General features: G+C 42.1%; 1 protein-coding gene across 3 annotated transcripts in view; it reads right to left on the bottom strand.

The window, feature by feature from the left end:
* The window catches only part of foxp4 (forkhead box P4), a 94628-nt gene extending 74482 nt beyond the window's left edge, over positions 1-20146 (bottom strand). For 2 of the 3 annotated variants that reach the window (XM_028575521.1, XM_028575523.1), the window contains exon 1: positions 19532-20146. The gene's annotated coding sequence lies outside the window, so the exon portion shown is untranslated. Of the gene's footprint in view, positions 1-17390; positions 17428-19531 lie in introns of those variants that run through there. The other variant, XM_028575522.1, reaches the window with a different exon arrangement.
* Positions 20147-22192: the final 2046 nt, after the last annotated feature.

Genomic DNA, 22192 nt, shown 5'->3' with positions numbered 1-22192 from the left:
CCAGCTGACAACCACTCTTACGCACTCACGCCACACACAACACAGCAATTTCAGCCGACACACACACACACACACACACACACACACACACACACACACACACAAACACAAACGTGCACGTGTGCAGATGGATGACTGCAGACACACAAACAGCTGCATTTCCATTTTACTTCCCCTAAATGACGAAAACACAAAAACAGTTGGACTTCATTCTGCCTAATCAAAGCTGACATCCAGTACATCTCTGTGAGATGACGTCAACAATGAAGAGACGCACACACACAGGCACACACACAAAGGCACACACACACAGATACACACACACACAGTCTTTGGGATGTAATTTCAGTGATTGGGTGTAATTTACCAGTGTAAGTTGAAACCAGACAGGGCAACTAGAGTGATCCCTGCTAGATCAAAAACAAACCATACACGCTGGAGTGGGGGTCAACACACACACACACACACACACACACACACACACACACACACACACACACACACACACACACACACACACACACACACACACACACACACACACACACACACACACATACACAGACATACACTCACGGTATGCTGAAAATGAACACAGTGACTTTTCTTTTAGATTGAAAAAAGGCTCAGGTTGTGTGAGGTGTTACAAAATGGCTATATGCTTGAATGTACACAAATCAGTATTTAAATCCCATTGTCCCATGCAAAAGTGTCCTTTGGGATCACTCTAATCCCCTCAGGTATGCCACTTTCCCATGGTCCAACCTAACCTCAGCACACACACGCACGCATGCACGCACACACACACACACACACACACACACACACAGGGGAGATTATTAAAGCAACCTCGTGGCACATGGAGGCTCCTGATGGATTTAACATCAGGAATGATTGTTAACTTTTAGGACTAAAAAGACTTGAAGTGACTCCTGAGAAAAACAGAGCTCTTAGCCAGACAAATGGATCACATGACAACTGGACCAGCAGCAGGGACCCCTGGGAAAACGGCACAGTGCCATCTCTCAGATCACACAGACTCAGGAGCCAAGCCGTAATGACTCTGTGCAGCTCTCTATCACATTTAGGTATGAATATACCATTCACGTGTATGGGTTGAAGTGGGTTTTTGCCGTGAATATGTGCATCATAGTCAAGTGGTTATTATAAAAAAAAAAGATAATCACCGTGAAATAAATTAAACCTATTAAGAGGAACATATGCTCAAGGTGACAGAAGAAATTAATTTGGCTCAACTATTGAGACCCATACCTCCACCCCGCTATAGGATTTCTTCCAAACTAATTATCACGCTCCACTTTCAGAAATAATAAGGAAAGTACTTAATAGGTTAGGATTCACCCCTGCATTCATATGTCCATTTAACATTCCTGCTTTCATGCCCACACACTCTTGCCTTAATGCAATTTCACATCCGTGATTTTAAATAAGGGAAGGAATTATATTTCAAGTGGTGTCAGGATTAGAATGTACAAGCAGTGATATTTAAATACTGTAAAGTCTATTGTGTACGCGCTGAGCCTTTCTGAGTGGCTGAAGCAGAGGTAAAGATGTTAAATAATGTTTTTGTCACAGTTTAGGACGACGGAGAAATTATAATAATAACCACAGATCTCTGATTAGTCTTCTCTCACTGTATATTAATTTGGTTCCCTCTCTGCTTTATGCTGGTTTAAATTTTTAAACAGAGAACAGATATGGAAAGACCCCCAAGTGTGTGCTCCTACGCTAGCAACTGAAGTCTGTTTATCTAGTCAGCTATTCGCTCCAATTATAACAACATCCAAATGCAACTATTGTTTCATATCAAATATTCTTTAAAATTAAAATAATTTTTTTTGTGTTTTTATCCCTCTACGCACCACTAAATTAGCATTTCAGCGCCCCAGGCTATGGAGAAAGTGCGAAGTCAAAATGCAGGTTAGGCCAATTTTGTTCATTATCAGTGCAACACAAGTTAAGCGTAAAATACATGAATAAAAAGATTAAGCAAGCCCTTAAGATAAGTTTTATCAAATTTATGTTTTCCATTACTTATTTTTCAAGGAATATAAATGCAATGCAACATTAATCATGCATACTTGAGGATCTTACTGTGAAGTACAGCTCTTTTTTTCTTCATCTAAAATATATCCTTCTGTTGCTTATTTCTCCCTGTGTGATATGTCGTTGAGCTCCATGTAATTGTGTGCCCTGTGAAAGGTAACAGGACGCTAGTCAGGGAGAGAAATGGAATCAATATCCTGATGAAGTCTGAGAGGATTATAATGTCACTTCCTTTAAATACAGCTCAAACTACAGAGTATAGCCACACATGCAGTGCGCCAACATGACCACAAACATCTCCTGTCCCCAAATCAGCTGAGCTACTGTCAGAAACATAAAAATACAAGAAATAATAATAAAATAAATTAATAAAAAAAACAGAGAGACTGAGAGGGAGAGGTCTATTAAGTGCTGTGGTTTTCTATTAAACTCTATGGAGAGAAGGCGGGGAGAAAAGGGGAAGAGGAGTTCACATTATCTAAGAGAATTCCAATTAACACTCTCCCCCTCAGTAATTAGCTACTAAAATAGCTAGCAAAAAAAACCCAAATCCCAACCCTGACGCCACCGCGCTGCCTAATTAATTCTCAAATCGAGAGCATCTGATGCAGAAAAGCATCTGATAGTGTAGATGGCACACAGACTGGTCAGAATAAACCATGAGGACTAGTGTTTAAGTGTAAAAAAAAAAAAAAACATCCTTCTTATGAGCTCAGCTTTTTTTTTGTTCTTCATCATGTCAGCTAGGTTTTTGTGTTACTTTTCTTTTGGAATGTCTCGATATTTTAAAAGAGAAAAATACTGTAGTAGACTTACTGTAACAGAACTAGAGTTGAGCTCATTTGTAAATACTTTTAATCACAGACAAAAGCAAATGGCGTTTATTTACCTCAATGAGGGGGGGAAAAGTTCAAGAAGTGAGATGAAAAATAGAGATATAAAACATACTGAGCAGATCCAGGCCAAATAAAATGAAAAGAATGAGGGAGGGAAATCTGAAGTGAGGGACATAGCCAAAAAAGCAGATATCTTTTAGCCGTCTGCCGCTCATTTGCTCCTTCGCTGGTCAGTTCTTCCACTGTTTAATGCAAACAGATGAGGCCTTTTCTCGCTCTTTTTCCAAATCCTTTCTTTTTAACGGTGGCTTCTTGGCCTCTGCAGTAACGTCAGCACTGCGTCTATTAAAACAGCATGTGTCCCAGACTGCTACACACACACACACACACACATATATATAGAAACACACATAGCTCTGCACTTTCTTTTGGTAAACTTTGAACCTCTTTCCATAAAGTGACATCTGAGTCATGGGGGTTAAGGTGTGCTGAAAGTTTTTACACACATTGCCGTGCACACAGCAATGTAGATAAAACATATACAAACGTACAATCAGAGGTAGGTATCATTAAGACATCTATCTGCATCTCCTTTCAGTGATCAGTGCTGATGGATAACAAGACAGAGATAAACCCAATCAGCCAACAACCCACCTGGCCACAAGGTGGGCCGTAAAATCCCACTCTAATAATACCAGCCTTATTTATCTGCTTTTCAATAAGCACACGGTCGCCTGTTTCAATTAGACCTCTACACACACACACACACACACACACACACACACACACGTCCTCACACACAGAGCTTATGCTTTTAATATATTGAGATACCCATCAGGTACATTTTACACAGCTTTTCACAGCCCACACACACATACACACACACACACACACATAAACTACAGTAAGTCACACACACACAATGGCATATTATAAAAAAAAAAAAAAAAAACACACGCTGTCACACGCTGATCAGTATCTGGACAAGTCAAACTGTGATAAAGTCATTCTTCAACTACAGCAATCGATGGAAGTAATTTATTTACCTCACCAGGCTCTGCTCTGTCTTCAGAAAAAGAAGGAGAGAGGGAAGGAGAGAGAGATAGAGAGACAGAGGGAGATTTGGCAAGCATGTGTGAGTGGTGTGTAAATTAATCTAGCAGCAGTGAGATCCAGAGCCATGTATAAGTCCATAAAACAAGAGGAGGTTAAAGCAGCTCACATCATACACACACACATCAGGCAAAGGTCCAACACCAAAACCACTTCTTCCAGAGAGAGAAGAAACGTGAAACGTCATCTAGGTTCCATTAATGTGATGTGCTATCCCTGGATGCCACTAAAAAGAGGAAAAAAAGAACAGTTAAGAGTCCTTTCTCCTCCTTTTTCTTTCTTTCTTTCTTTCTTTCTTTCTTTCTTTCTATCTCTCCATTCAAAAGCAACACACACTGGTGAGAGAGGCCTGTCCACGGTCCTTAACTTTAACTCAATGAAATAAAAGGCACTTAACTAAGCCTCAATGATCGATACAAACACTGCTGCTGGCTGGTGCTCAAACACACGCATGCAGACACACACTTATCCCACCTCCTCAGATGCTCATGCATATGCATGTCCATTGTGATTTATGCATCCTGGCGGGGGTGTGAGCCTATCTGAGAGCAAGGCCAACACACAGGTCAGCTCATTTGTAAATCAGTTGCCTATTTATGGATGTGTACGCGTGAGTGTTTGTGTGTGTATGTGCATATGTGTAGCTGTTTGTGCCTATAAATCTGTGTGCCTGTGCGTATGGGTAGAGGTCAGTGTTGGAAACAGGCTCATAATCACTGTAGCGCCTTCATTCATTATATTTATTGAGCTTTTGCTCCTGGTGTGTGCAAGTCACACAAGTTCTACACTACGGGTTGCAGTCTATTCAGTGTGTGTGTGTTTGTGTGTGTGTTCCAAGTCATGTCCGCTGAGTCCTGCTGGCTATTTCTGCCAACCGGCGCTCTGAACCCACTTTTTGCAGCAGGAAGTCACCCAACTTTCTGACCTCTCTTATTATTCCCAGGAAAGGTTAGGGGAAAGCCTTTAGAAAAACGCCTTCCCATCAGAGTGGCTGTCAGTTAATGGGGTCCCCATAGTCTCTTCTGTCCTTTGCACTGGATTATGGGTAAAAAAAAAAAAGTAAGACAAGATCTACACCCGAATAGGTGTTGGGGGTTAAACGTACGTTAATTTGTGGCATAATCTGAGAATTTAGCCTTCTTTACACACAAAGTGAAGAAAACAGTGTGTGCTCCTTTGTGGAAATTCAGTGGTGTTGCTCCACCCTCCTCCCACCTCCTCTGAACAACAGATTTGGGCTAATAGGGCAGCTGCTTGTCCCCCCTCCCCTAAAGCCCCACTATGCTGCTCCCTCTGCAACCCTTCCACCCCATCTCCCTTCCCAAAAAAAAGCCCAGAAGGAAGCCTGTTGTTTTCAACTTGTTTTTGACATGGCTTTGAATGGAAAAGTTCCAACTGCTCATCCCAGAAAAAAGTTGAATTTAATTGGTTCACTATTTTCCTTAAGTGTTGCTTCCATATCATTAAATGATAACAATGAAAGGAATACAAAAAACACTGTCTGTTTATCCACCTATCTATCTTTATGTCTTTCCTTTCCTTCATTTTGCTACGTTGTCAACACAAGCAACCGTATGCAACCCTGGTTTGTAACAACATCACTCACACACACACACAACAGTTTATACCCTCCACAATGCAAAAAATATAATTTGGAAAGCAAGTGTCTTAATATACAAAAAAGGAAATATTAAAATATTGCAAGCCATTGCAACACAAAAAATAATACCAGGGGAAATGCTACGGAGATAAAACCCCTCAAACACAATCAATCCCTTGTGGCGTGTGCAAGTGAGCTCATAGAGATGTTTCAATGGATTGAAAACTGCGAGTATGCGCCAAATCACATAAGACAGCAGGGTCTGACCTCTATGTGTGTTCATTTGTTTTTGTTTGTGTGTGAGTGTGAGTGGTGCCCATGTGTGTAACTGGAGCCAAACTGTAAGCCATATGCCATTCTACCACTGCAGCCCCCCCCCCCCGCCTCCCCAACCAGACACACACACACACAAACACACTCGCACATATGCACTCATAAACACACTTACATGTACACACACACATGCTTCCCTGTTTAAAAAAAAAGCCCCTCCACTTCATTAGGAAAGTAAACACAAGTGCTGTCTGAAGTGGCTAATTAGAGACTAATTACTCCCTGCTCGTTACTAATGCAAATTAGATTACGCTGCTTAACTTCCTCGTGTCCACAACACTGCTGTTAATTGAGGCCTTTTGAAATTAAATTACCCGCTAATTAGCATATCAAAACCATTAATTCTGAGCAAGGACGGGGAAAAAACAACAACAAATGGCAAGTTTTGCTAATGCGTTTTGCTAATTGAATATGTACGCTCGATACAGGGGTTTGTGCCAGGAATACCTATTCAGCAGATGAGCGTGCACATGCATTTTGTGTATGCATGTGTGCGCGCCTGTGTGTGTAAGCAGCGAGACAGAAACACCATGCATCATCATAAGAGCAGCATATAATTAGAGAAACCATTCCATCTCTCCAAATGCTTTGTCAATATTTCCCTCTGAACGCACAACTCCACTGATATTCAGCATGCGGGGAGCGAGGGATACGGCAGAGACTCAGAGAGAAAGGAGTGTGAGAGGGGATGGATATTCATCTCATGAGAGGCAAAAGAGCCATGTATGTGAATGTGGAGTGTGTGTGCTGCAGTGGTATGTGAGCGGGGTTAGCGTTTGTCCAGGCTGTAAGGCTTCTTTGAAGTAAGGAACTCTGCCTCTCAGTTGCTCTCCTAAAGCCCCGGACCCCCGCCAGCTCTTTCAGTGCAGCCCCCCCCTTCTCTTTAACTGCCCCTTCTTCACCTCCGCTACAATACCTGTCCAATTAGGGAAGCACACACGCACATACATACACAATCCACTTTTTATGGCCACAAGCAGGTGAACAGCCCAATCTTTCCTGCAATCAAAGCTGAATCTATTTTTTCTCTCTCTCTCTCTTCTAACTGAATAGATGATTTGAAACTTTTTGGATTAGAAATGGTGAGCATATTCATGGCCAGGCCTACCTGCTTATGAATAAGAGAGGACGCACACAGAGAAGCCAGGAGCTATTAGCTACTTTAATCTGCTGATGAAATAAAAGAATCATACATCTAAAGATCCATCTCAGCTTTGCATGTAAAACCAGCAGAAATAATGTCATTCTGAACAACTCCCCTTTCCCTATTCCAAAATATCTATCCAATCAGGGTGCGTGAAAAGCCCCATTCAGGTTGGCCCTTATAAAAGTTTCATCTTATTACACTTTCCAACTTCTCATTTCATTATCCCTATAATGGCAGATGAAAACCCGAATGGTAAAATTGAGAGGTAGCCATACAAAAAAATTAAATAACCATGATAATTAGATGTAAAGATATTATAATTCCTTTAACAGGATGCATAGAAACTGCTGCTCGACAATATTTGCCCTAATTGCTAGAATTATCATATTAACCAGTTACCATTTGAGTAAGTTGATTAAAAAATTGATTATTCGTCTATTTCTTTTAGGAGTTTCTTAATCAAAATCTTACATCCTTGAAAAATTAATTTGAAGCCGTTTCTTATCAGTTAATTAAATCGGGTTGGAAGTCATTTTTTCTGCGCGGCATGATTAGAACGGTTCTGTTCTCTTCTGTTCAGACACCATGACGTTAGAGGGGGAACTTTTCACTGTCTCATCAAACATTCACAACCACAAGAATAGGACTTCTTTGAAGGGCCCACCGCCTTTTTTTTTCTTCCAAACCTCTGCCTTTCTGATGAATTGTGCTATACCCAATAGATCTTTCTTTCTCGTTAACACATTCTCATTAACGGACAGAGAAAGCGAAAGGAGAGGGGAGGGGAAGTGAAAAAGGAGAGCGGTGAGGAGAGGCAGAAGGGAGTGGGGGGGAGAGGCACCAGAGGTGGGAAAAACAGAACCCATGGCAGAGATAAAGTCAAAGGAAGAAATGAATACACTGACACATTTTAGTACACAATGAAGAAAATTACATATAAAGCCAACACACACATACAACGTTGCCTGGGTGACAACCTTGGTATGGTCTGAGCTGAGACTAAACAACTAAGCCAGGAGCTAAGCTAAAACAAGACCTGCTGTTACTACAGGGACAAAATGTCTATCTGACCAAAAACTGTTCTCTCGCAGTCATTGTTTCATTTTGATAATACTTTTTGCCATCTAAATATTTTTATTTTGGAAAATAGTATGTGGTAGGTGGCGGTGAAAATAGATTTTCCAGATATATATATATATATATATATATATATATATATATATATACACACTGTATATAATAGATTTTACTTCATTTTATATTAATTCAAATTTGCAGCTTTAAAAACTACACATCAGAGGGTGACTTCACCTCAGAAAACTAGTTTTCTATTTCTGGAAGAAGACTAATTATAAAGCTCTGCCCATGGGAAAGAAAAGCCCCTCTTGAAGGAGAGAGGGAGGCAGAGAGTCCATTCAGCACTGGCATCAGTGGAATATAAGTTTGTCTCTCTCCACTTCAGCGAGCAGCAGAGCAGAACCGAACAGATACAGTGCGCTCCACTCATCTGTCCATCCCCGACTCCTCAGGGAGGTATGGGAGGAATGGAGGGGCAGGGAGGGGGTTCAAAAGGGGAATCAGTGAGGGTGAAGAGCAGTATGGTGAGTCTCTCTGATTGGATAATGAATAGAATGATTATTAGAGCCCGGCTAGTAAAGTTACGCACAAATCTCAGCTCGTCATCAGCCAATCAACATGCTCCCTCATCAACCAATCAAACCCCAACCCAAGAGGGTGCAGCGGGGGAGGTAAGCGGGGCTTTTCTATTTGCTCTTCCATCTGCCTCTCTCCCCCTTTTTCTCTGTCGCCTTTTCTCTTACAACACGTCATCCTGTCTTCGGTACAGCTGCCCTCATCTTTCTCCGTGGGAGACAGAGAATTCTCAAAGCCACAATTACCGCACAGAACTATCAATTTCCCCTTCAATTAACCCTGTGGGAAGAGAGGGGACGAGGGAGAAAGAGAGAGCAGAGAAGGGGATGAGAGATTCAAATTTGGGATGAGAAGAGCCACCTCGGTCCACTCCTCTTCCCCCTAGGGTGCAGTCATGTGTTTGGACAGAGGAGGGAGAGAATTACACCTCGCCGGGATGAACTTACCCCTGCCGCTGGAGGTCAAACAAGTTGCTATACAGCACCGGCCCCCTATCCTCATTACCAGCAGAAAGGCCCAGCCACTGCTCCACTAATGCAGACTGTATGTTAATAACCAAATCACAGCGCAGACAGGCCGAAAGCTCAGAGACACGGAGGCAGAGCGGCGAGGATGGAGGGAAAGAGAGGGGAGAGAAAAAGGGTTAAGGGGAGAGGGGGGGAGGGATAAGGAGGGGAGCCAGGAGTTGTGTTTCTTAGATCAGCGACTAAGGGCCTGTGCGCTGTAACAACGGACAACTGTGACGGCATGCCTGCTCTCTGTGCTCTGCTCCCCTCTCCTCCTCCTCTTTGCTTTCCAACTTCCCTTCCCACCTCCTCCTACTCCTCCCTCCACCCTCCACCCTCTCTCTGAGCAAACCCCCTGGGGGAGCCGCTCAAACCAAACCCAGCCTTCAGCAAAGTTTTGCAGGCAAACTTTTCACAAAGCCCCCAGAAGCCGTACGCCCGCCTGACACCACGAAGCATGCCAGGGTTTTATTGCCACTCACCCTCCCTCCTGTCCTTTTTTTTTTTTTTTTTGTACTTTAGTCCTTCGTTCCTCCCTCAGTCCCCTCCCTCGTTTATGCTGACTACTTTCCGAGGCTAATGCACTGTTCCTGACTGACCTTTAGACAATGGAAAGCTGCAGCAGCAGGAGTTGCCGATTAAAGCTACAGGTTGCATACGGCAGTGCTGACCTTCACTGGGCAAATGGGCATTGTGGTGTCTGCTAATCAACAACCCAATGGCCGCCTTTCAACCTAGTAATAAATGCCCTCAGTCCTTGAAGAAAATATTCAGTTTTCTCCATTACTTGCTGTTTGTTCTTCAAGAGAAAGTCTCATTGAAATAGTAGAAATCAGTTCATTTGTTGTTTTTCTCAGCGAATGTGGCTAAAATCTGTCTGTTTTCGCACTGTGAGGCACAATCTTCCAGGGACAAGCAGGTGTGTTGACAAAACACTGCATTCATGTTTCACAAAATGCACTGAACAAAAAGTTCTCACACTGAATACAATTCTTTGACAGAGTAAAAGCACCAATAAAGTTTACGAATCAAAATTATTAGGAATATGTGCGAATGCACTACAGTAATAGTTTCCTACCTCTCCTACATAAAATTTGCATGCAAAATACTTACAACGCTACAAAAATGATGTTTGAAATTTCTCTTTGAATCTTACAATAGAATAAAAAAAATGTTGTCCTTTTAAGACACACACAATACTCAGTTTCTCAGAGACTGTATTGATTGACCTTGCATTGAGTCGTGTCTTCGTTTCATACGAAATAAATGATTATGAGGACAGGTAGCAAATGTTGGAGGTAAACTGATGACAGCTTGGATGTAATGAAGAGGTTGGGGGAATACAGAGCCATGATAATTAGAGACAACAGGCATGACAGGGAGAGGGGGGAGCGTTGGGGGGGTAGATGGACAAGAGAAAGTGCAACAGAAGAGGCGAGGAGGAGAAAAGAGAGAGTCCTTTACAGTGAGTGACTATTACTACGACAGGGAAAAGAACACTTTCCGACCAACCACGGACCAGAAATGAAGGCAGCCCTGGCAACTGCAGGCACGCGTGCTGTGTGTGTATGTGTGCAGCATTATGAGTGACATACAAACATCTTTCTCAATAAATTTCTTTAAAATTTAAGTAAAAAAATAAAATAAAACAGATACAATTTTCTTTTTGTATGTCTTGTCATAAGTCGACCAAAATTGTCTGGAGAAGGAGGAAAACGTTCTGTGTTTAAAACATAGTGTTGTGCCTTTGTAGATACAGTGGAACAGTGAGAATGTGACAGCATTATTTGAATGATGTTTTTCTCTTTTAATCCAGGAAAAAGTTGTTTTAATTAATTGTTGAAAGAAAAAGAGATGAGCATTTTCTTTTCTTTCTTATTTTTACTTGACTTGATGTATTGAAGTTGAAAATGAAAAACTTCTCTGTAATTAACATGAAATGTGATAACAGTAAATATATTTGAACTGTATCACATGCAGCTTGTTAGAATAATTTGAAAATTACCTTGGCTTCAACGGTGAACCAATAATCTAAGTACTGAAAGACAATACTACTCTCTTCACTACTTTTCCTACTCTTTTATTCTTGTTTTTCAGTGCTCTCTGCCTTCCTTTCCTCTCACCCCCTGACTAGCATTTGGCTGGCAAACAGCTAACGCTGCTTCAAAGGCCAACAGCCCACAATGCAAACACACACACACACGCACACGCACACACGCACACACACACACACACACACACACACACACACACACACACACACACACACACACACACACACACACTCTCTGCCTTTTCTCTCCTCAGGAACATGAGAGCTAGCTCTAATTCACAGGCTGGTAAAGCTGTGGTGGACAGCAGTCTTGATCTGGCAGGATTACGCTACTTTTATTTCCCCGAGAGTCACGGGGAGAGGGGGATAAGGGGAGGGGGACCAAAATCCTTGTACAAATGTCAGACAATGACCGGTGACCATGGGCTGCAGCGATACACACTCACACACATACACATGCAAGCTCACACACTCATAAACGCTGCTGAAAAATCCCAAAGTGCCACCCAGAGAAGAGACTCATCACCCTCCGTCTCATCACTCTGAGAAAGAAGGGATGTGGGGGCAAGAAGGGAGCCAAGCAGGAGGAGGAGGGAGCGAGGGAAAGAAGGAGGGAGTAAAAGAGGGAGGGAGGGAGTGAGTGTGTGTGTGTGCGGGGGGGATTACACAATTATTCAGATAACAGCTGGGTATAATCTAGTGGCAGATGTCTTTCGGTCAACAATGCCCACCACACACAGGCGTGCATGTGTATGCGCACACAGTTTCAATGCCCAGCGAGCAGCCACAGAGTGAAAAAAAAAAAAACGGCCACTGATGAACCAGCACCAACTACTTAACAACACAGCTTTCTTATCGCTCTGTCTGGGAACATTATATTTTTTTTTAAATCAGTGTTCGACGCAGATGAAACAATCTATAAAAATAATGACACGGAGCCTGTTTTGTTGGTTGGGAAAGAGACGACCTGTTTGCTTTTCTTCTCCTCTGACAGCCGTCTGAAAAACAGAACCTAAAACCTGAGGAATTCTGTCCGAGGAGGAGAGAGTTGGAGGGTCACCGGTTGATTGACAGTTAATTGTTGTTGCACACACATACACACACACACACACACACACATACACACACACGCACACTCACTGGTCTGTGAGCGATCTCCAAGACTCCCGATAGTGGCTCTAGCAGGCACCCTCCTCCCCTCCTGCCTCCCCCTCCCCTCTCTGAAAGGGCACTATAGAAGCCATAGAGTCCGCACCCCACTGGGCAAAGCCTGTACAGTCTCTTCACCTTGAGGGCCACAGCAGGAGGAAGAAGAAGAAAGAGAGGAGGACAGAAGTTGACAAGACAGAGACAAAGAGAGCATGTAGTCCTTTTCCATGGGCAAGATGATAATTCATCAAATATACTCTAAAAAATTCTATAAAAAGATCTCTGATTGTTTCTTCAAGAAGTTTTTGGAAAACTTAATTCCCAAGCAAACAAGTCTTCATGAGAGGTTAAGCGTAGCAGAGGAGGAAGGAAGGGCGGCCCAATGCAAGTGGTGAGAGCGAGCTCTGTCAATCCGTCAACCCAGGCAGCCTATTGTGATTTGGTTTAACACTGGTTAACAGCTCGTCCTGTCAGGGGATGGATCATCCCACGGCGCCTCACATGCTAATAGCTTAAGTAGGCATCCCATGTCCTCCGGAACTAATACCATAAATACTAATACCATAAAAGAGCAGTGCACGCCAAGTTTCCAGCTTCACTTTCGCCTGCGTTAGCCAACATCCCGATACTTTACGGATTAGAAAACATAATGAGATGCATTTAAATAGTTATTACCTCCCCGGTCCGCAATGGCAAAGAAAAGGGACAAGGGCAAATACTGCATTGCTAATTTTCTTATCCTCATATGTTAATGTAAACTCATCCTGGCTGAAGCAATTTGAATATTCCGATGTAAATCACAAACTACAAAATACTAAAATAATTGATAATAATAGATCAATGGTAGATCTGATAACTGCAGGAATGACACGAGCAAAGAAATCTAAATATGTTATTATTTGTCATCAGGTACTCGTAAAAGAATAACATGTAAAACTCATTTGAGTTCAGTCAGGTTAGTTTATGGACTTGGATATGAATCCCTGGGCGCTCCTCCTCCTCTGGGAATCTCAGCATTTTATCGGGCCGCTCACTTATCCGCTCTGCAGATTTTTACCGCCGCTGCACCACGGACAAACGAGCACTCGATGGCTGCGTAACGTTTCTCTACAGTCAGATGGCTTATGAAATGTGCAAAGTGCGTCTGTGTGTGTGTGTGTGTGTGTGTGTGTATCCATAACATTCTGAGTCTTGCGCTTCACAGCTGTCACCTACCCTTCACAGCCATCCTTTCAATACACATTAAAGCAGTGCTGCAGAAAGTTTAGTCACATTGTTGTTCTGAGCGAAGCTTTCCGCTGATCTGCTCCCTCGGTTCCCCCGCTGGATTGACGGCTGCCCTGTCAGTTTGTCGCAGCGCTTTAGAAAACACCAACGGCTCTCTGATGAAGTGCTTACAAAAGGTCAGAGGGTGGAGGCAGCGGAGGGGAGGGCAGTCGACTACTGAGAGAGAGGGAGGCAAGGAAAAAGGAAAGGGAGACAGGACAGAGTGAAGGAAAATCCATAACACAAATACAGCTGTCAGAAGCAATGCAGAGTTAGCAGGGGACACCGCGACCGATGAGAGCTTCTTTTTTTTTTTTTATAAATGAAGATGCTCTGCTCGAACACAAAAGGCCTTCTCTCACTTTCTACACAAAACACTGCTGTTTTTTTTATTTTTATTTTATTTTTTTATGCTTCCTCCGACCATCTCTTGTGCTCTACCTGGCTGTGCCACTGATCTATAATGATCCCGTGTGACTCTGTCTGTGAAATCACACTTGATAGCTCCAACTGCCTTACTTCATTTTCCCCAGACTCCACAGCCTCAGCCCTCTCTTTCAGCTCCAGCCATGGCCTCAGGTGCCAAGCGCACTCTGGAGAGGCTGATCTAATGCTTCCTCAGCTCGTTTCCCTCGCTTCTACCAGCCTTTCACTCACATGTTCTATTTCTCTCTCCGTCCCTTTCTTGCTTCCATTTCCCCCCCCTGTGCCCATAGGAAACCGTCTCTTCCGCTCTGAGCTGTTGGGTCACTCCTTCCCACATCCATCAGCTGTTAATGGGCCGGTGCTCCGTGGAGCTGCAGAAACATCTCTAAGCCCCCCCACACGCACACGCACACACACACACATAGAAAAACTAATCTGAAATGCATGGACATGTTAATGACTACAGGCTAAACCACCACTATGTCAAGCAAAATGATTACCTTATCAATCAGAGGGAGAAAAGTGCGTACATTTTAAAGAATGAAGTTGGGACTGCGAGCGGGGCTGCTGTCACCACATATGCAATGACAGCTCTTTCAAAAGGACACAAAAGGAAGAAAAGGCAACAAAAGACAACAACTGCTCCCTCTCACAGGTGGTCAGCTTCCTAAAGACCGCTTAGATGCATCTTCCCGCTTTCCAACTCTGGTGTCCTGCAACTTCCCTGCGCGACACCGCCTTCTGACCCGTCGCAGAAACACATGTCATCTTTGAAAAATGTGTGGGATTTATTATATGCGCGCACGCACGCACGCACACACACACACACACACACACACACAGACAGACACACACACACACACACTCACACAAGTATTCTGCCCTCAACTTCTCCTAAATAACAGGTTCAATTAGAACCACATGTATAATCAGGCCTCAGTCTAAAGCAATGTGGCGGCACTTTCACTGTGCAGTCAATCACTTCACAACCAGAGCACTTCCCCACATGCTGCCTGCCCATAAGGAATAACACCTTCATTTATTCCATTAATTTGCCAATTATATTTCATTAACATATTTTTAAAGCGGTAGTAGTGGTACTCGTTGATTGCATGTGTGCACGTGTAGCTTTTTGTTTTTATATCTTTTTATATCACAAAAAAAGTAACCGTTTTATTCCATAAAAATTGGAGATATACTAAATTAAAATGCTTCATTTAAACACATAATTACACAGTTGTTACAACCTGTAAAATATCTTATCCTACACTGTTTCCACATTTAAAAGCCCAACACATGTTCAACTCAAATGCGCACACCCTGCACTAACGGCAGCTTCAGGACACTGGACACTTGAAATAATTCCATTTAAAAACGTGCTTTCGCTCCCTGCACAGTAACATTTTTTTGCTTTCTCAAACCCCTTCTAAAGGATATTGAAAATTTAACCATTTCAGCTTTTTAAGCAGGTAGTGCACTAAGTGCTGCAATAGAAGTAAACCTGTGAGTATCTATCACGGGTCAAATCCTACATGTATAGCAGAGTTGTATACGGGTGCTCTTCAACATCACTTTGGAGCCAAAAGCCCACTCAGACTTGTGGGCTAGGGATAGCAGGAGGGCTTTAATGAGGAGAGCGCGAAAGATGGAGAGACGGACAGGCAAGCCATCAACGCTACCGACGCACAGGACATTTAAAACTTCAAATACTGTCCATTTCCACTCAAGCAGGACAGGTGAATTGAGAAAAAAGCACTCTTGTACACACACACACTCCCGCACTCAGATATATACACTCTTCCACACATACAGTACATTCACACGTGCTCATGCTGGAGGTAAGGACTCTCTGAGTGAGTTTATGGACTAACACAATCATGTTGCTGGCTTTTAATCCTGCTTGAAAGGGTTTTAAAGCGCATGAGATTCACAGCCATTATTGCCCGTCTCTAGACGGTCTCATACATGCGCTGGAGTCACACACCGACACACTGTAACACACACACACACACACACACACACAGGACCGAGCTGAAAATCATCATTTAAGTAATGTGTCAGTAAGCATAACCAAAACAATTGTCTGCTGTAGAACAGAGTCTGAAACTGATAAAAATCAGCAGCACACTCTTACAAACAATGAAGCAAAACAGGACATGGAAAAGACACAGCTGTCGAGGGGAGGGGGAAAAAAAGCAACGAAGGAAAAGTGTTGAGGCAAGTCAGATGAAAAAAGGTGGCAACGCTGAGGCCAACACAGACACCGACGACGCACAAGAGCCAACAGAGAGTAGAGAGAGTGGATATGTCTCTGACACCTCTAGCTTCCTTCAAGACGTACACTCTTTCTTTTCCTCAAATAACTCCTCTCAAATACTTTTTTTTGCATCATTGTCTCCCATTATATTTCCATGAAAGCCTGTCACTGATGTGACCAATGAGCAAAGCATATCATAGAAATGACAACTTCACGGTGAGTTCACATACTGTTGGTAAATGCTGCAGTGTTTAAGTGTAGCTTTTTTTAGTAGAAATAATCAAATACATCCTTTATCCTTCAGCAGTGTCTCGCTGTTCTCCCCGAGCCCCATTGTAGGTTCATTTTAAAAGGGGTTATCAGTCAGGCAATTTTAAATAAAAATGTACAAATCACTCAATTGTTCAGTAATCTGTATTTTGTTGGAAATCGTATACCTACGACTCCAAACATCATTGTTTTACAGTAACTGAGACATCTCAGCTGCCGAACCTTCACTGTGCCAGAGAGAAATGAAGCAGCTGAAAGAACATGTAGCTACAATTAAAAAAATAAAGAAAATGTTTTTTTTTTCTCCCATATTTCTGGGAAATCATTTCAGCAAATATAGCATATGGAAACAATATTATCTGAGATGGCCTGGATTGACAGTTGCTGTCAGCATACACTTGTGTAAATTATTGTGACACTATCAAAATGGTTCAGGTGTGCTGACATGCAAATTAAATACATTCAGCTTCTTATGTCCTTGCTAAAATTAACAACTGAACCATCCAAAAATTCGGATCCCATTTTGCTGATTTAAATAAACCGCAGCATGAGGGCTGTGTGAACACTAAAAACGTGAATGTGCAGATTTGTATGAAGGCTGCAACTCAATGTGTAATTAGTCCAGGTGAAATAAACTTTTTTGGTTTGTTTTTTTAATTGTAATTCTGCACACACTTTAGGCTACACCAGGGTCTCCGAGCCACCACAAAATACCTGCTTTCCTGTCTGACACCAGAAATGTGGTCATAAAACGTGATGAAGAGCTTTTTCATTCCCGCTGGATCTTCTATTAAAGTGCAATTAAAAGTGTGTCATCGCATCGCGGAAATGCCACCACAGAGGACAGGAGGACGGGGGAGACACCGGGGGTTGAGGGGGGGGGGGGGACGAGTGGACGAGTGGACACAACAGGAGAGAGAGAGGACATAGTAAATAAAATTAATTATGCCAAATGCCCCGGCGCCCATCAATCACGGGGCAATAATGCCCGTGTCAGGGTGTGCACCCACACGGCCTGTATGCTTTTCTCTCAATGACAGACAACTAACAGCAATTAATTGTCATTTCATCTCTCCCTCTTTTTTTTTGTCTGCAGCTTTCCATCACGCGGGACCTGAGTCCGTCTGACATGCGGGAATGTTGTGGCTGATGTATCACATTTGATTCGATGAGTTTTATTTTTTTTTTGGGGAGGAGGGGGGACGACAAAAGAACACCAACTTAATTTTCACAACACTTAAGTTGATGTGACACGTTGTGTTAAATTGCGCAAATTAAAGGTATTTTAAACTGTGTATCTCATTATAATAGCCTATGTTATTTAAAATATATATATATATTATATTATATTGCCCCGGTAATAAGTTTGTATCTTTTTTTCTAGAAAGAAAAGATAATTTTCCTTTGTGGTGTGGGCCTGCTTTCAGGCGGTCTATGACTGCAGAAAGGAAGGAAAAACATGGGTCATGCAGAGGTTCTGTACAGGCTTCAACCCCCTCAATTTCTATATTTATAATATTGCCTAAACCAGCTCAAAATGTGCAGGCATATTGATTTCTCATCAAAAGTATAACACGTGTATTTTAATTCATGCAATCAGTCTAATTTATGAATTATAAAAATACACTAAGACGCATGCAGTGTTATAATGCACTATGTTATCACAAGCCTGCAGATTAGATCCGTTTAAATATTCTCCGTTCAACTTTTACTTTGCATGAACAACTTTCCTCCACGTACGCCATGCTGTTAAGACCTTCAGCTGTAGGCCTATATTGCTATTTATTTAATCCGGTGAGATTATATAGAAAATACAACAAACCCAAGTGAGGTCACATAACGCGGGTCCAATTTCAAAAATCAAAAGGGTTTGAAAAGAAAGTATTGTCCCCTGACCTATTGACTAGGACCAGAAATCATTTTTGTCTCTCTTAAAACAAAGGGTCTATTATCCTCAGTCAGGGGTGTTAATCTAATTATTATTTTTTTTTTTCTTCATTTTAAAAGTTAGTTTAATTAAGAAACTAAATGAAACAAAGAATTGTAAGACAGCTCTTGCCGGCTAGAGTTAAACGGGTATAAAGCGATGACAAAGCATTCACACGGTTCGCACACGGGTGTGTAAAATTATCACCACATAACCTACGTCGGTGTTTATTATCAAATCCCTTAACAAGGCTTATTAACGAGGACGCAAAGTTACGTTTGATGCCTCCGTTCAAATCCTATACCGATCATCTTAGTTAGTCCCAACCTGTGAGACAAACTTTTTGTTGCCACATGAGCAAATAGTTTGGACAATGACACTTTGCACCGGTCCTCTCAGTCCACCAAACTATGCTTTGATAAATTATAAGAGTTCACATAAACCGCCCTTTAAAATAAACCTCGATTTAAATAAACAGTTTGACTCAACACGTGTGAAAAAAGATGAAGAGAAACTTTTTTTTTTCCGATTGTAGAAATTGAAAAGATTTTTTAAACAAACTTCAAAGAGGATTTTTTTTTTAAAAACGAGGCTTACAAGTTAAGCGTTCAACAATCCGGTGGAAATAAAGTTCAAATGAAACATGGACGGAGGGAAATCTGAAAGAGGAAAACTGCGAGTCTGCCAAGCTTGAGTTTATAACAGGCTACTCTCTAATAGTCTTCCCTATTATATTATTAGGCTGACTTGGAGGAGTTTCACAAACAATGTGCGATGAAAAAATGGAAGTTCGATGTTTTTTGGCTTTCGGTATAGACTAATGTGTGTGTCTCAGAGAGTTTCAATGGAAGCGAGGAAAGAGGAAAGAGTGAGGAAGGTAAAAAAAAAAATAAAAGGGGGGAAAGGAAAGTGTAGATAGTGCATCAACCTGTTCTCTTGTTTTCTGAAGAAGTCAACTTTCACGCCAGTGGTTGGACCATGTGGACAGCCCCGCTTCTGCTCCTCGAAGCCCCCGGCGCGTCCACTCTCTCACGGCGACAAAGGGGGACACAAACCGACGGGACGAATAAAAAAAAAGAAAAATGGAAAGAAACAGAGAGGGGAGAGAGAGAGAGCGAGACAGAGAAATCTAGGATCTAAGACCGCAGGACCATTACTTTAAACGACAAAGCGTGCTCGTTAGTCCTTTCCTTTTCCCTTTTGTGTGCGTCCTCTCTCCTCGGAGTGGCCCCTCTGGAGTGAAGTCAGAACAATACTGCCGCTAAAACTCTGGCACTGTGCGCAAGTTGCAGCGGAGAAAGCGCGCAGCTTCTCGTCTTGTTTGGTTGCGTCTGCTTCTCCTCGCTATCTCTTCAAGAGGCTTACTCAGCTCCTCACTTTTTGGCATCCCGTCTGTTGCTTGCTCGTTCGCTGGAAATCACTGTTGAATCACTAGGGCTGTGTGAGTGAACGAGTGGAGTGTGTGTTGCGAGGGGGACAGTTTGCTGCGCTACCGTAATGCCTCTAAAGCAGGTGCGCGTTTGCATCGCTTGCCCGAACCTCGCAAAGCCCTGGCGCACAATAGGAAAACAGCAGCCGGTGAGAGGTATCTCTCTCTCTCTCTCTCTCTCTCTCTCTCTCTCTCTCTCTCTCTCTCTCTCTCTCTCTCTCTCTCTCTCTCTCTCTCTCTCCCCCAGTGTGTGTGTGTGTGTGTGGAAGGCACTGATCTTTTGACCTCTCTTTGCATCCCGGCTGAGTTGTGCTATTGTGGAGGCAGAGAGGAACAGATGTTTGCCTGCACAGAGTTTGAGCTCAGAAACCGTCAGAAACTAAGCACAATAACCCAATAAGGTTTTTCTACACTTCTAGCCTATATTTGATAGGTTGTATTGGTACATTTTAAAACAAAACAGTATAAATAACTTATATTTTTCGACCCTTTTTGCTCTTGACAGACCTTATTGTGATATGACTTTCATCTTTTAAACACTGCCATGGAAGCCTTTATCGATTTTCATGCCAAAAAGATTTACATCAACCTAAGAGATGCTGTATTCGACTAATAAAAAAATAAGTGTAAAATCAGTAAAAGTGGGTTCACTCTTGTCTTACACTTACCTTGCAAATAGACAGTTATATTGTGATTGGACACATTTTACTGTCTGCCTACCTCACTACTCCTTTATGTATTTTGGAAGCTTGACAACTCCTTTTGCAGAGTTATTACCAGCTTTTTTTTTTTTCTTTCTTCACCACCACATTCATTTACTAATTGACAGAATAATCAGTGTTGAGATTTCTGTCTCTGATGAAATTTGGAAATTACATCATACCTGTCGCTGCAAAAAAAAAAAAAAAAAAAAAAAGTGAGGGAAAAAAATTGCCATAACTCATAAGAAGATCTTGGAATAATTTTGCTTTGGCCATTAAATGGGATTCTGCCCTCCTGCCTTTTCTCTATCTAAGCTTTTATCATTGGAAAATGATGGCAGTCCATCACAGCACCGCCCAACAATGGGCCACGACTGCAGTAAATCACAACACATTCATTAGCACGATCAATACCACTAAAAATATGTGTCTGTGTGTGTATGTGTGCAAATGTTTTGGGTGTGTGTTTGTGTGTGTGAGTATATATTAGCACCTATATATATATATATATATATATATATATATATATATATATATATTTAACTTACTCATCTCTCTTCTGAGCCTGACAATTTCTTGCCAGGAACACTTTGTTATATATCTCCAATAAATCTCCGGAGAAGTGACAGGTGCTAATGTGAGCAACTGGATAGTGATGCTTTTTTAAGTGGCTGTTATCATGAAGGTGCACTTTCAAGTTTGATCTAAAAAAAATGAGACTGTGAGATTATTAAAAAGAGGTGTAGAACTGAACCCGAGCGGTTGTGTATACGGTTCCTTCAAATCTTTATAGTGACAAACAACCTGAATACTGTAACTGGATTTACGAGAGAAGCACAAAAGAGAGCAGAGAGACTGAATCATCTCTGTGCTTGTTGTTGTGTAACTGTTGACATTTTTACTAAAGATATCAATCACCCCCGCCTGTTAGGAGAATAATGATTTGGTAGTTGTTGTTTGTCTGTTTTGGCTCATGGTTGCATAAAATAACAAGATTAAACAGAGCACAGGAAACTCGGATAGAACTCTGGGTCCTGCGCGGCCTTAATAACGCCGAGCCAGGCCAGGCTGAAGCGGGCCAAGTATGAAACCGGATCAAAAAAAGGGCTGGCTTGGACATCTTAAGTCAACACCTTCATTCTTGTTCTTGAAAAGGAAAGGAGAAAAACGCTGTTTGGCCCTCTCACCCATCTCCTATTCCCATTTAGGAACCTTTCTCTCCCTGTTAATCAGGGGGAATAATTATCAAAATGGACAGGTAATTAAATTAAAACATAAGTGGCTACATGAGCTGGGTTGGCTGTACTACAAGGTTTTCCCTGGCTTAATTAAAGAGAAATATGGGAGAGCTCACCCACAGTGTCACAGAGCTGGGAAAAAAAGCAGGAAAAAAAGCTCCTGCCACTAACTTGAATAACTCAATCTGATTGTTTAAACACAGGATTTTGGATTGATAAAA

The sequence above is a fragment of the Perca flavescens genome, chromosome 4 (assembly GCF_004354835.1).
Source record: "Perca flavescens isolate YP-PL-M2 chromosome 4, PFLA_1.0, whole genome shotgun sequence".
NCBI lineage: Eukaryota > Metazoa > Chordata > Actinopteri > Perciformes > Percidae > Perca > Perca flavescens.
This window is presented reverse-complemented; position numbering and strand designations above follow the sequence as displayed.